At 41.0% G+C, this 14,659-nt stretch overlaps 1 protein-coding gene and 1 non-coding gene across 2 annotated transcripts in view; one reads left to right on the forward strand and one right to left on the reverse strand.

Annotated features, from left to right (window-relative positions):
* Window positions 1-14,659, forward strand: part of Col25a1 (collagen type XXV alpha 1 chain) — a 397,457-nt gene that overhangs the window by 113,638 nt on the left and 269,160 nt on the right. The gene's annotated exons all lie outside the window — the stretch shown is intronic.
* Window positions 5,496-5,621, reverse strand: LOC127206748 (small nucleolar RNA SNORA26). The gene has a single exon (XR_007832847.1). It is a non-coding gene; the product is annotated as a small nucleolar RNA SNORA26 (small nucleolar RNA).

The raw sequence follows: 14,659 nt of genomic DNA on the forward strand, positions 1-14,659 counted from the left end.
GCAACCACTTACCAGAATCCAATAAAATTGCCATAGACATATTGAATTCAGTGTAGATATCTAGTATCACTCATCATCAACTCAGAACAGAATTTATGCTTCTTGAGAAGGCCGTTAGTCGTAAGTAGGAGTTCGTGTATTGGGTTCACAGTCACTGACAGCAAAAGAAGCAACAGAACCCAACGTTGAAAGGTTAGGGAAACTTTGATCTTCTGGTGCCAGGAAGTCTTTTCTTTATAAATATGATTTATTGTAGCTATGGCCCCACTCAAGAGTAGTGAGCCCTCCTCACAAATATTTGGACTTCTCATCTGCGGGAGGAAATGTCACTTGCCCGAGGTCCAAGTACAGAATTCAAGTAAACAGCAGAGTCCCCACACTACCTATGGATGGCTTGTGTCCACGTGCAAGCCAAAAACAGTGGAGCGGGTGGTGGTGAGGCTGCATATGGACCAGATTTGTTAGAAAGTAGAATCCATTGAGTACCCAGCTAAGGTCAAAGAAAGAAAACGTCATTTACTTGGTTGTGGATATAAAAAAAAGTGACAGGATGATAGTTAGATTGTCAGGAAGGAGCGCTTGAGCCCCGGGTGTATTTAAAACAGAAGCTTTAAGGTTTTAAAGGCATACGCAGTAATGGAAGGAGGTTGGGCGAGTGAGCTAACAGATGTGCCGGATGAAAGGCACAGGTTCACTGGGAAATAGCAGATATGCCACTGCATAGGTCCTTTAGGTCTTCTTATCACTTGTAATGAACAGTACATTTTTCACACATATAGACAACTCGGTGCTCATTTGAAACTTGAGTTCTATGTATTTGATTCATAAACAGAAAATTTGAGCTAATTTAAGTTATTGTATACACTTGTTAAAGTAAAAACAAATCTACAGTATATCTCTTAAAACCAACAGTTACAAAAGTTAGATGAAAATGTTTTACACTTATTTAGTGTGTGTGTGTGTGTGTTGTGTGATGGATGTTGTGTATGACATTGGCATGTGCCAAAGTGTATACATTTGTGTAGTTCTTTCCTACCTAAGAAGAAGCTCAGGCAGTGAGATGGGTATCCCCAAGTCAATGAAATGAGTGTTGTTCATACATGCTGAATTAGGAATCTTAGAATTGATTGTATTGTTATAGGGCTCAGTATTGTAGCCCCCAACTAACCCCCTCTAATCCAGTCTCTTAGCATAAAAACAGTCTTATCTTGCTTAGATAACATTCCGGAGAGGGGCATGGTCCAGGGCAGCTGAGGGGTGTTGTATTCTTTTGAGGATCCCAGAGCCCTTGCTGGCTTCTCTATGAGGCAGTGCCTTCTCTTGTCAAGTGGGCCAATTCTGCCTGCATTCCATGGTGTGCCCAATAGGAAAAGAAAACCATTTGCTAAATATGTAACATTCTTTTGCACCAGCATTTCTGGGGGGAGACATCCTGTAGCTCAGAGTTTTCACTAATTGAAACTGAGCCATCCCACTTGGTAACCTGTATTCCATAGGCTTTGTTTCTTGGATTAAATAATTACTCAGCAGAAGTGTTGAAGCAATTTGCCGTTCTGTGATCATCAGCATGGACCACTTTCACATTGGCTCTCAACCGAAGGGTCAGGAAATCTCAAGGCATTATTTATTTTACTTCTGTAATTAGAAGTGACTCTTCCGTGCATTGTGACGGATCTGAACCAGAAGCCAGCAGGGTTTGAGGAGCAGACACACAGGTGGCGTCTTGTAATGAACCCGAGCTAAGGAATGCAGAGCTGAACTGACTTCCAGGTGTGCTTAGTCCCAGAGTCTGACTTCAGTTACCTGCCAGAAAAGTTAAAGCCTCATCCATCAGCGAACACCTTTACCCATTTAAGCTGTTTAGGCTTGCAGGGTTGCTGGACAGCGTTAGCAGCGGGACTTCCTGCTGCAGAGGGACAGGGCCGATCTGTAGTTAGTCTCCTTCAGTTAGTTTCCCCACTGCTCCTTCATCCTCAGTTCTCTCACATCCTATTTTGCATCCTCTCCAGTTATAAAGAGCAAAACCCAGAGAACTGACTGGCACCAGGCTTTAGCCAGGGCTGTAGTGCCAGCTAGAGAGAACTTTGGGCTGAACTTTCAGTGCTGATCCCACACAGGTCACTCAGGAGGCAAACACTGCACACAGCACATCCAGAGGTGGACATGGTAGGCTGTTAATTAGCGCACTAGGAATTTGGGATTAGCTGATTTTACTAAGCAGGATAGTTTTATCTTAGCTTGGCATGGCTTGAGGCCAAGGCCCAAGTCAGAATCTTAAGTCCTATGTATGTGTGTATGTATGTGTGTATGTATGTACACTCATGCTTATACATGCATGTACACAGCAGGGTAACAGATGCACACATGTATGTAGAAGTCAGAGAACTTTGCGTGTTATTCATTAAAAACTGAATCACTGCCCCCTTTTTGGTTTGAGGCAGGATCTCTCACTAGCCAGGAGTCCTGGCTAGTTGGACTAGTTGGCTAATTGGCTTGGAGCCTTGGTGATCCCCCTGTTTCTGCCTCACAAACACTAGGGTTACAAGTGTGTGACACCACACCCAGATTTTCTCATGTGTGTTCTGAGGATTGAAGTCATGTTCTCATGCATGCATGGCAGCACTCTGAGCTAACTCCCCAGGCCCAGAAGCTTACATGCTAATGCTTTCTGGAGAGCAGCAGGCGTGGAAGATAAGTCAAAGAAGATGTCTTTTATGTCACAATGTCAAAAACAAACTTCCCAAAGAGGTAGGGTTTCATGGGATCGCATCAGAGGGAGCATACTAATGAATCCCTGCATAGTGCAATCCTCTCTCAGGCAGGAAGAGAGCCTTGATCCACTGGCTCTCTTTGATTACAGTTAGGTAAATTCACCTCCCTGGGGCACGGGGTAATCAACTCTGAACTTCTGGGTTGCATCACTTACCTGCATACCGCATGCTGCCAGTCTAGTCGGACAGTGCTTGGCAGACTGTAGTTGGCCCTTCCGCCATGCCAGGAGCCTGCCTCTAGGGCCACAGGAGCTGCTGTTACTGTGAGGGCTTTCTATGAAGTACTTCTTTACTTTGAATGACTATCTCATGCAGGATTGTGCTCGCTTTTAACCCACTGGCTCTCTTTGTAGGAATCACTGTCTTCCAAATTTGCCTCTGGTTGACAACCACTGAACGAGAACATGCTGAGGTGCTAAAATGTGTAAGACTGTAGTGTGCAACTTGTTATAAACAGATATTTAGAGCCTAACAATATTCAGATTTATAAAACAAAATAATTTATAGGGGAAAATAAACAAGCTAATTATGTGGCATATCTATGCCTCCATAAATATTGGAGGTTGAGTCTAAGATCCCCCCCTGTAAATATCAAAACCTGTGGTGCTTCAAGTCCTTCTACAAGTGGCCAATATTTGCATATAGCATGTATATATCCTTGAGATATTGAATCATCTCTATATTACTTATTGTAATGTAGCATAATTGCTTTGTAGATAGCTGTACTGTTTAGGGAATGCTGGCAAGAAGAATTTCTGTTCCTGGTCAGTGCAGATGCTTATTTTTCTCAAGTGTTATTGTTGGGAATTTAGGTGAAACCATGGAACACGGAGCTCAAGGATATGGAAGATCAGCTATGTGCCATTGGGAAAGGAATTTGGAGTATACGAATCTGGAAGCTTTATTCTTTAAGCTCAGAACAATATTCAACCGCAGTGAGAATCTTTAGCTCTGTCCTCACCCATAGGTCAGGCACAAGGTCATTGGCCATTTCTTGGGGTCAGTGACTGGGGCAGGCAGCTCTTCCTGTTGACCTTCGGCTCACTGATTATCTCTGTGACCAACAACAGGCCACTCTTGTGGTGCTGAGAGCAAGTGCGCTGAGCTGTGCAGATGGGCAGAGCCTGTTCACAAAGAGGACTTTTGAGTTGTTGGGAGCTTATTCATGACCAAGGTTCAAGCAGGGCAGACTGAGATGTCTAAACCCAGATAAGCTGATATCTCTCCTGCTTTTCTCTTTGTTTTTACCTTTAGTGTGAGGACAATTTGACTTTTATATAGCTGCAATAATATTACTGTTTTGGGTTAATTATGGTCAATATCCAAGATGATTTTTTATTTCTTCTGTTTGCTCTGTTTGTGATTATAGCTTAACATTTTTGTTTGACATTATTTTGTTGGTTCAAGCATTTCTAACAAGGAACAAAAGACATATTTTAGCTTCAAGTGTACACATGTGCTCTGTATTTAAAGAAGTCCTGATGTGATGGTGGAATTGTGATTTTCTTAGACCTTCCTTTACTCACAGATACATTGTTTCTCTAAGGTAAGGAAGGTGATGTAAGCGTCTATGGTAAAGCACATGTTAGATGCAGCACAGACTTGGCAGCAGAATTTAAGCTCTTTCGTGGTTTAATTTCACCATTCTTTTCCAAGTTGGTGTCTTTTGTCTTTTATAGTTTCACTATTTACATGTTCTAAGAGAAACTGGTTTTGTCACAGTTACAAATTTTTTGTTATTTTACGCTTTGACCTCTTTGGAGGTCCATGACTGCAAACATTTCTTTCGTGCTGTTTGTGCTTTTGTCATCAGTTTTCCCCCTTCTCTACCATCTTCCTGCTTTGACTGTCTTGTTTTTGTTTTATGCTAGTTATTCTGGTTATTTCTGCGGTGGAAAGAATTACCTGTTTTCACACTTTATACCCTCCTAGCTATCTAATGAGACTTCTGTTCTGAGACATTCACACCACCATATCCTAAATGACAGAAACAGACCCCAATGTCAGCCTAAGTGGTTCCCTTTAGTACCATCTCAGTCACATACTCAGAACCTTTCCTGTGCACTTAGAGCTTGTGTGTGTGTGTGTGTGTGTGTGTGTGTGTGTGTGTGTGTGAATGTGTGAATGTATATGTGTGTGAATGTGTATGTGAATGTGTGTGAGTGTGTGCAAGAGTGTGTGTGAGTATGTGAGTGTATGTGAGTGTGTGTGTGTGACTGAGTGTATGTGTGTATGTGATTGTGTGAGTGAGTGTGAATGTATATGTGTGTGAGTGTGTTTGTGTGAGTGTGTGTATGTGTGTGCGTGTGTGTGCAAATGTATATATGTGTGAAGGTGTATGTGAATGTGTGTGAAGGTGTGCAAGAGTGTGTGTGAGTATGTGAGTGTGAGTGTGTGTGAGTGTGTGACTGAGTGTATGTGTGTATGAGTGTGTGTGAGTGTATGTGATTGTGTGAGTGAGTGTGAATGTATATGTGTGTGAGTGTGTTTGTGTGAGTGTGTGTATGTGTGTGTGTGCATGTGTGTGTGTGTGTGTGTGTGTGTGGTGAGTCCTGATGATCAGCGCTCTCCATCACAGCTATTCCTACCCTTTCCTCTTCACCTGCTCCTCCATTTCTTCTCCACTTCCTCCATTTTCTTTTATCATCCACTTATTGCTGTCAACCTGCCTCCTGCTCTCTGGTTACCTGTTCATCAGCATAGTTTTTTTTTTTCTTTTTTCTCATCTGTGACTGCAGACAGGATCCAAAGAGGTGGTGTACAGCCTCCTCTCTGGGTTTTATGGAGAGCTAGTTCCTTTACCCTTCTGTGTTAGCCTCTTAAAGTACTGCAACAACCTTAAAAGGGCACAGGAAAGGGCGCAGCATAGTTGTTTGAAAGAAATTTGGAGCAAGTTAGTGCAGCAGAGGCAAAGACTTTATGAAGGATAGTGGGTGTCTTAGTTAAGTTTCTGTTGCTGTGGAGAGACACCATGACCATGGCAATTCTTACAGGAAAACATTTCATTGGGACTGGCTTACAGTTCAGAGGTTTAGTTCATTATCGTCATGACGGGAAGCATGGTGGCATGGAGGCAGACATGGTGCTGAAGAAGGAGCTGAGAGTTCTACATCTTGATGCACAGGAAGCAAAGAGGAGGCTGTGTGTTTCACACTGGGTGTAGCTTGAACATCAAGTCCTCAGAGCCCCACCTCCATAAGGCCACACTTTCTCTGCCAAGGCCACACTTCCTCTGCCAAGGCCACACTTCCTCTGCCAAGGCCACACTTCCTCTGACAAGGCCACACTTCCTAATAGTGCCACTCCCTATTCAATCCACCACAGAGGGTTTGGGATGAAGCTAATGATGGAGGCAGTGTTGTCCTATGTGTTCTCACTCCCAGGCTAGCCTCTGAGTACATAGGAAACTTACATAAAAGCTGTTTTCCTATTTCCTTAAAAAAAAAAAAAAAATTGTCACCAGAATCACAGTTGTCAGTGATGAGGTCATTGGGTTTCCCAGATGCAGAATATAGTCAATTCCACAATCGTCACTCTAAATTTAATCAAAATGAGTACTTTAGAATATTCTAAAGTCTTGCCATTTTCTTTGTTCATCTAGGAAGCAGCTTGGTTTTGTTTGCTTGTTTGTTGTTTTTTCTGCTCTGTCTTCTCTACTGTGAAGATTTACTGTAAACATTTTAATGCTTTTTTTATTTAAAAATGTTTGACAGTTTTATGTATCTAATAATGATCATCGCCTCCCCTCTCTCATCACCTTCCATATCCTATTGGAACCCTGCTTCTCAACAAGTCTCCCTAATATGTTCAAGTCTTTTATTGTGTAGCCCACGGAATTCAACTAGAATTCCTTGCCTGAGTATAGGTGGAAGTTTTACTTGAGTAATGCACCTTCTCCGTGGCTACACCACTAGAGAAAATGACATCCTTTCTCCCAAAATCCCTCCAATGCCAGTAGTTCCTCCAGGAGGGATGGGACCCTTCTGCCATCCCTGACGACATGTTAATGGGCCCAATCTTGTGTAGGTCTTGTGCAGGTAACCACAATTGAACCAAGTTCATGAATGCAATAGTTACGCCTGTTAGAAGGCGTCTTTGCGGTACAGCACCCCATCCTCTGACTTATATTTTTTTTGTCCCCCTCTTCTGTGATAGTCCCTGAGTCTTGGAGGAGGTGATATAGCTCCTTCAAGTTAGTTTAAGGACCAACCCCTCCATCATCACTTTTTGTCAGCACTTTGGCAAATTGTAGGTCTCTACCTTAACTGAGGTAAGAGCCTTCTCTGATGAACGTTGAACATGCCACTAATCTGTGGTGACAAACATGAGCATTTAGAAGGCAATTTAACAACACATTTAGCAAAATAACAGTACTTATTTCTCCCCTGTATCCCATGACCTCCTTGGCCAGTGGTTCTTAGCCAGGTTTACAGAACCAGGCTTGATCACCCTCCTTTGGAGTAGCCCTTACATTCAATGAAAAATTGGTTTGTTGCTCCCATAATAGTCTTATCACTATCATACTAGAGAGCACATCTCCCTTGTAGTCATCATAGCTTAAAGGACTCATAGGTAGGTAAGACTATTAGTGACTTTTCTCTTCCAGTTCCTTGCATGGTGTCTTCTGGCATGTGATGGTTAACCAGGTGAGAAAGAGCATCCTGTTCCTCTCCAGCTTAATTTTTCTATGTCCTAGAACCACAGCCTGCAGAAGACCTTTTTATAGATGGCTCAACTTACCAGAGAGTGGCTTTTAGAAATAATAAAATGCATGCTATATAAATACATAATAAAATGCAGTGACACTGGCAGATTGTGTTGTATTAATTGATGAAGCAATACTAGAAAACTGGGATTATAATTGGATGCTTACAGAGGAGGTAACTGGGAGCAAGTGTGATGAAGAAAGTCTCAACATCATTTGTTTCTTTTATCATGTATGTTTTAAAAGGCAGTGCTAAAATTTTAACTCATAGTATTCATGTTAAAAAACGAAGCCCAGTCTATGTAAAATCTTTATAAATCAATGGAGCATAGGGTGAAGTACATGCTGCTTTTAGTCCACTGATTTCATTTACTCCCAGCCAGTGGCCATGTCACTGGCTCCTTTTAGACAGTCTTGAGGGTCGGGCCATGACTCATTCTTTTTTTTTTTTTTTTTTAATCTGTGAAACCCAGACTTGGGTTAGTATATTATAGTATATTATATGTACTTAATAGGCATTTATTTAGTGAGTGAGTACAAATCTTAATTTTCTGTTTATTTCAACCTTGCCTTTCTTACGATAAAAGTACCGAATATTCAATATGTCCTAAATGAATAACTATACAATATAGAGAATCTGCCTCTTTAATAGCATCAATAATGGTGAGTGAGAGAGTTGGAGGCATTCTTGAGAAAATGATTAATCTGTTTTATCTTTCCTCAACCCTCATTGGCTATAAAATGGCAGCATTTGTTGGTAGGTATGAGGACTGGTAAATACTATAAGAAATAAGAAGAATAGCTTATCTTCCTCCTCACTCTAAAACATTCTAATAAACTAAAACTTAAATGTATCTCTCCTGTTTGTATTTTTTTTAATAAATGTATATAACCAGGCACAGCAAAGCATTGGCATAATGGAAGTGAAGAAAATTAAAACCCATTTTTACAGCAGTTCTCAGGGAAATGTGGTCTTATAGGATTACTGTTTAATTTTTAAATGTATAAAGTTTTCTTTAGGCCAACAGGCAGCTATTAATATTCCTGAGATTTTATATGAAGTGCTGAGAGGCTTTGTGATGAGGGTGGTGGTCCGCCTCTTTGAGCCCGCGTATACCTCAGGGCTGGGAATGGTGCAATGACCTCAGCTTTGCTCTGCAGTGGTTATGCGGTTGGTTCTGGGTTCTGGTGCTGGTGACTGCTCCTTCTGGACACACACAGGCATCTCTACTTATAAAAGATTTCGTTTTTAATAGGGTAGGTGATGTACTCATTACCAATTACCTATTAAATATTTAAAATACGGGGCTAGTGATTTAAAAATAAAATTGTTACAAATTTTCAGATTTTCCTCCAGCCGATTATAACTACAAATACATATCAAGAGCAGCAAGCATATTAAAATGCTTTTGAATTTATCACCATCTCTTCAAGGGGATTTATTACCATCCCTTTATGCGCACATTGTGTATATTGTCTTCAGTGTTCCCTCGAGGTGTTATTGACATAGTACAGGTGAATGTAATAGGTAAACCCCACAGGAAGCCCCAGAAGTTATTTTGTCGGCTAAATTATGGAGCAACTTGACTCTCTGCTGTGCTCTGGAGGTCATCTGCCAAGGATTGTTTCCTAAGCGGAGTTAATTGAAAATTGTTATGATCTTATGCAAGTATGCTCTTTGGATTTTAGTTGTCTTAACTCATATTTTCCAATGGGCCTTGATTTTGAAAACATTGTATTTAAATCCCCGTAATTTCTGTTGAGTGAAAATTTATTCTGTGGCATTCATCTCAATTTCTTCATCCTTTGACACCATCCACGCCACCCCGTCCTTTCTCTTTGGTCACCCTGCTTCTCCTGGGGATGGGTTTTAACGGCTTGGACCTCAGGAAGTATTGACTAGGAGTCAAATTTCAACATATATATGGGACTCCATGCTCAGCCTTGTGCACCAGTCCCTTGTGCTTTGTTGTTGTTTTATCAAGTTCAGGTTGAATATGAAAGAAGTGGCCCATTGTTAGCATAGGCAGCCAGCATCTGTCCGCAAATTTACATCGATGTGTCCCTTGGCTTCTGTTGGGTCAGAAGAGATCTTTGATAATCTTGTGAAAGTCTGTTTGTTCAGAAGAAAGTTCTTAGGAAAAAACCTTCTGCATTTTAGCTTAGGGGCCTCAAACACTTGCTAGAGTACAAGTTAAGAACCTTGATCTTTGGTTCACTGGCTACAAGAAGTGCGTGCAAGCGAGTGGATTCTTGGTTATTTTCTTGATTCGGGTGATTCACAGTTGAAACCCAAATTATCCTTCTTTTCCATCCCTTTTACCCCCATAACCCCAAACTGGCCCTAGTTGTACCTCTGCTGGCAAGTTGCTTTGCAGTTAGTCATACCACCACAGAATAGATTCAAGGCAATTCCAAAAGAGTTGTCAGTGACGCTGAGCTTAGATGGGCAAGCCAGATTTGAAATCATAAACAGATGAATGCTTTTCATAGCTTACTCTTAGACTATTAGGAATTAAAACATTTTTAACTTGCTAATTTTCCTAGAATATGACACAAAGCTTACTCCTCTGGGGTATGCCTCGGTTTGCACAAAGCCTACCATCAGGCCTGGGGGCGGGGGAAATAACTCAGCTCTTAGTATTTTGAGAGTTGTCCTCATTTTTGGTCTAGGGAGACTTACTTCAAAAGCTCAGTCTAAAAAGGTCCTTGGTTCTTATCTAGGACAGACAACAGGCTTGAGAAAGTCCCTCTCATTTCTTGTTTGAGTTGACACTGACGCACAGGGTCAGGCTTGTCCCAGAGAGCCATGTCTAACATGCTTCCTTTCTGTGGTTCTAATTGGGACTGGCTCTCTGGAGGGTCAAATTAGAGCTCCTGCAGTCGCAGCTACAATCCTGGCAGTTGACAGCAGCAACCGGCACTGCCTCTTGAGACACGTAAGACAGCCACTTAGAGTTTGTTCCTGCAGACTTTTGACAAATGACCTTACCCTGACCGTGGACCTAACAGACAGCTTTTGTTTTGGCTCTGGATTTGTGCCCAAAATCTGTGGCTTTTCCTTAAGCACCTTGCTTTGCCTTTGTTCTTGTTTTTTTTTTTTTTTTTTTTTTTTTTACTTTTTGTGTGTCATGATTTTGGTTTGCTTGGAAGCATTTGCTAATTTTTTCATTTGGGCATCTCATCTGGCATCCTTACTTAATGGCCCCTGGCTGAACCAAATCAGTTCTGTGTGAGTGCATACAACTGAACTTTGAACACATGAGTGTTCTATTGATGAAGGTAATACATGATGGATTAGACTGTGCTTATTTACACTGGACATTATAATAACAAAAGTTGACCAGCAATGAGAGGATATGATCTAAGGCTCCTTCAACAGGTTCTTGCGTTGATTGATGACCGCCCATGCTCCAGCACATTTGAAGGGAAAGGTTTAGTATGTTAAGTTTAACCATATTTCTATAGCATTAATATTAGTATTCTTTTTTGTATTCAGATTTCTGAGGGTTCCATTTTGGACAGCAAACTTCTATAATAGTTTAAAATTGCCTCATACATCTGAATTTAGTTACTGGAATATAAGTACCTTATAGGGCCTTTTAGAAATCCTGTAGTTTTAAAGCCTGAGAGGTAATTTATGACTGTGAAAATTGGAGTGATAAATTGGAGACCAAAATATGTATTGCTTTTCCGCCTACATCCTAAAGGATAAGGGGAGGAGGAGGGAACAGAGAAGTCTGTCTCCCTCTTGGGTTCTGTAGTGTCCTGGTGGGAGGGGAGGGCTTGTTTCGAAACACCACACAAGAGTGTGCCAAAACTTTCATCTTGAAGAATGGTAACATTGGATCAGCTTTATGCATCCTTTACCAAGGTTGCTTAAAAAAGGAATTCTGTTTTTAATGTGCTAAATATACTTAACACCACGGACATCCTCCTTGCCTCTCTTTGAATCACTTTGAGTGATGTCAGAGCTTCTTTTGCGGTCAGAATGATCCAAGTATATGGAGAAAAAAACAAGAGAGGCTAAGAGAGGCTATAATAGGACCATTTCCCCTTGCTTGCTAAGGATATATTTCCCAGGCCCTTCGCAGTTGTCCACTAGTGAAAGAAGACAGAGCGCCTCAATGTTAGGGAGGATTTCTCCTGATTAAAATCTCAGGAGTAGGTAAGTTAAGTTAGAAAAAAGCCTTTCTGGATGCTTCGTTTCAGTTGACAGGCCATGGATTTTACTTCCTTAGGGAAGATACTTGTGGGTTTCTGCGGATGACTTTCCATTTCTTGTTTGCGTTTGTGTACTGATGACCATCTTCAAAGCCCTTTTTTCCCTCCACTCTTTACATTCTTGGGGAGGAGGAAATGGCCTCAGGTGTGGAGCCGAACAGCTGTCATGCTAGGCCTCCATTAAATCTGTGCGTGCCTCATAGTCATGACCCCATAGTCAGAACAAGCAGTCCCCCTTACTCAGCAATTCTGTCTCTCTCCCTGAGCTTTGGAAACAACTGAAGTTGCATGTGGATGGAGGAGGGGGGAAAATGGGAAGAGGGGGAGATCTTAAGACTTCTCACACAACAAAGGACTATGGGAGAACTTTCATTGTTACTGTACTTAAAATGTGCAAGACTAGTTGTTACTAGTTAAACTGTATTTGTGAAGCTTCCCATACATAGAGAGTATTTCACTGGGTAGTGTTTACTTGCTATTAGATGCTATGTGCATGTGTGTAAATATGCTTGCTAGGTTTGATTATATATGTATATGTATATATATGTGTGTGTGTGTATACACACACACACACACACACACACACACAATATGCTAGGTTTGATTTATCTCAGTGGGGATAATCAAATTCCTGGTTTGAATATAATATTATTAAAATATTCTCGCTATTTTATTGAATTTCTACTTGTTGACGTACATTGGTGAACTCAGGGGAAGGAGCCAATGTTGGCAGCTCAGAGTGAGGCAGTCCTTCCTCAAATACTGCATGCCATTCATCTGTCCGCTGACTGCATTTGTGCTGCTTCCTCTGAAAATGGGGTGTTAGAGCCCTCACCATACAGGGTTGTAGGAAGTACTAATTGAGTAAAAGTGCATGTGATGTTTGCACAATAGGGCACTTAATAAAATGTTGCTTTATCTTAACACTAACTGCTTCAGAGTATGGGGTCGGCATTCCTGATATTTCCCCGACAAGCCATCATCATGTGTGTCAGTATTTTTGTGTAATGTGAACCCATCACAATTCAAGAGTAGGCTCTGAACTCCATTTGTACCATTCAGGCTTAAATTTGCCCTCACTAGTGTTATATTGCAACAAACACCAAGGAATCTTAATCTCATATTTATTATTCACTATGTGTTTTCAGCTAAAACATACCCCTGAGTGTGAGCACACCCCTCCCCTTAATGTAGGGTAAATGCTTCTTCCTTTGGCTTAAAACAATACTTTCTCTTGAAAAATCACACATTAAAGAACTGGCAGGCATGAAACTGCTGTTCTAAACACATGTGTTTATCTAGGAACAATGCTAGGGAACATCAGACCATTATGAAGCAACGTACAGGGTTCTTAAGATTTCAGCCTAAGGCCAGGTGCGGTGCAGGCCTGTAATCCCAGCACTCAGGGAGGCGGAGGTAGGTGGAACTCTGTGAGTGAGAGGTTAGCCTGGTCTACAAAAGTGTGACAGCGAAACCCCCTCTTGAAAAACTAAGAAATATTTTTTCAGCATAAGAATTTATTATAATGAACATATCTCTAGTAGGCTAAGTTATCTGTCTTCAACTGACATTGCATTATAACAAGACTACCAGCCTTTCTGTATCTTGACTTATTATTTGTATGATCTAATCTGATCAGGAGGAAAGAGCAAGTCATGTGTTCAGAGTATCATCTGAAATAGATCTTGTGTCTATGGATCAGTGACTCATCAGCTTGCCCTGGAGTAATTAAAACAGAAGTTGGAGAATCTATCAAGATGAGATTGTATTTTCAGCATCTGTATGGCTGCTAGGGACTATTTAGAGGGATTCTTGTAATCAGTTGGTACTAAGGGATTAAAAAAATGTTCTTGCTGGTTTTTAACTTTTGATTTTCAGGAAAGTCAGGAAGTCTTTGAAAAATAAAGTGACTGACATTGTATGCCCTCATATGTCAGTAATGCTATATCAAACACCCCAGTGTGCTGCACTGACAAGCACTTCAGTAGACTTAAAAAAAAAAATCCACTTTTAAGTGCTGAAAAGAAGTGTATTTCAATATTTTGTTAAAGTTCATGTTACTTAAATTAATAAATATTTTCAGCTTTTCTTTAATGACAGCAAATGATCCAGTGGGGAAAATTGCCAAAATGTTTCTCCATCATTGCCCATTGTAAACTGTATGTAGGGCTGTTGCTTGTGCTGTTCAATTACAGAAACATTTATAGAGTATTATGGATATGAACTTTGATGGTAGGTTTAACTGTAAAAAAAAAAGGCAGCTCACACTGTAGGGGTATGTGTGGAAGTTGAGATTAAGTGCATCACAGAGAAGCAAATACAATACAGATGAAATGTGGATGAGGGTAATCTCACGGAAGTACCACCCTGTGGTTCATTTTGTGTGTTTCTGAAGAGAGCCTACTAAAAAGTGGCTAAATAAAGATGTATAAAAGCAAGAAAGATATACATGATGCAGAAGAGAAGTGGGTGAGAAGATTCCAAAGTAAAGAAAGGCATACTAGCTGGGGAGTAAAGGGAACTGGCCAAAGGTGAAACCGGATTGGGCAGGTCACAGAAAGTTGTGGCCACTTCAGCTCGGGGAAACAAAGGGTTGACAGAACTAGAATGCTAAATGAAAGATGTCACTATCACAGCGGTGTTGCGGAACCGAGACCATAGAACTGACAGGGACACTGTGCCTGGGGAGATGAACCTGCTCAAGACTCACTGTTTCTAACTTGGACACTGGGTAAAATGGTAGAATGGATATCGTGGATGAGAAACTGACTTGAATGATTTTTGTTGTTGTTGGAATGATAAGAAGAAACTATCCCTTTTTGCATTTTAAGTAATACTTAGAATTAATCATAGTGTGTGCATGCATAAGGAAACTTGGCCCCCATTGGTATGGAGTCTAGCGTCTATTAGGCTGACTTTCTTTTAAACTGGAAAGTTCTAAGTCTTGAGTTGTTGAGGA

Source organism: Acomys russatus, chromosome 23 (assembly GCF_903995435.1).
Source record: "Acomys russatus chromosome 23, mAcoRus1.1, whole genome shotgun sequence".
NCBI classification, from domain to species: Eukaryota; Metazoa; Chordata; class Mammalia; order Rodentia; family Muridae; genus Acomys; species Acomys russatus.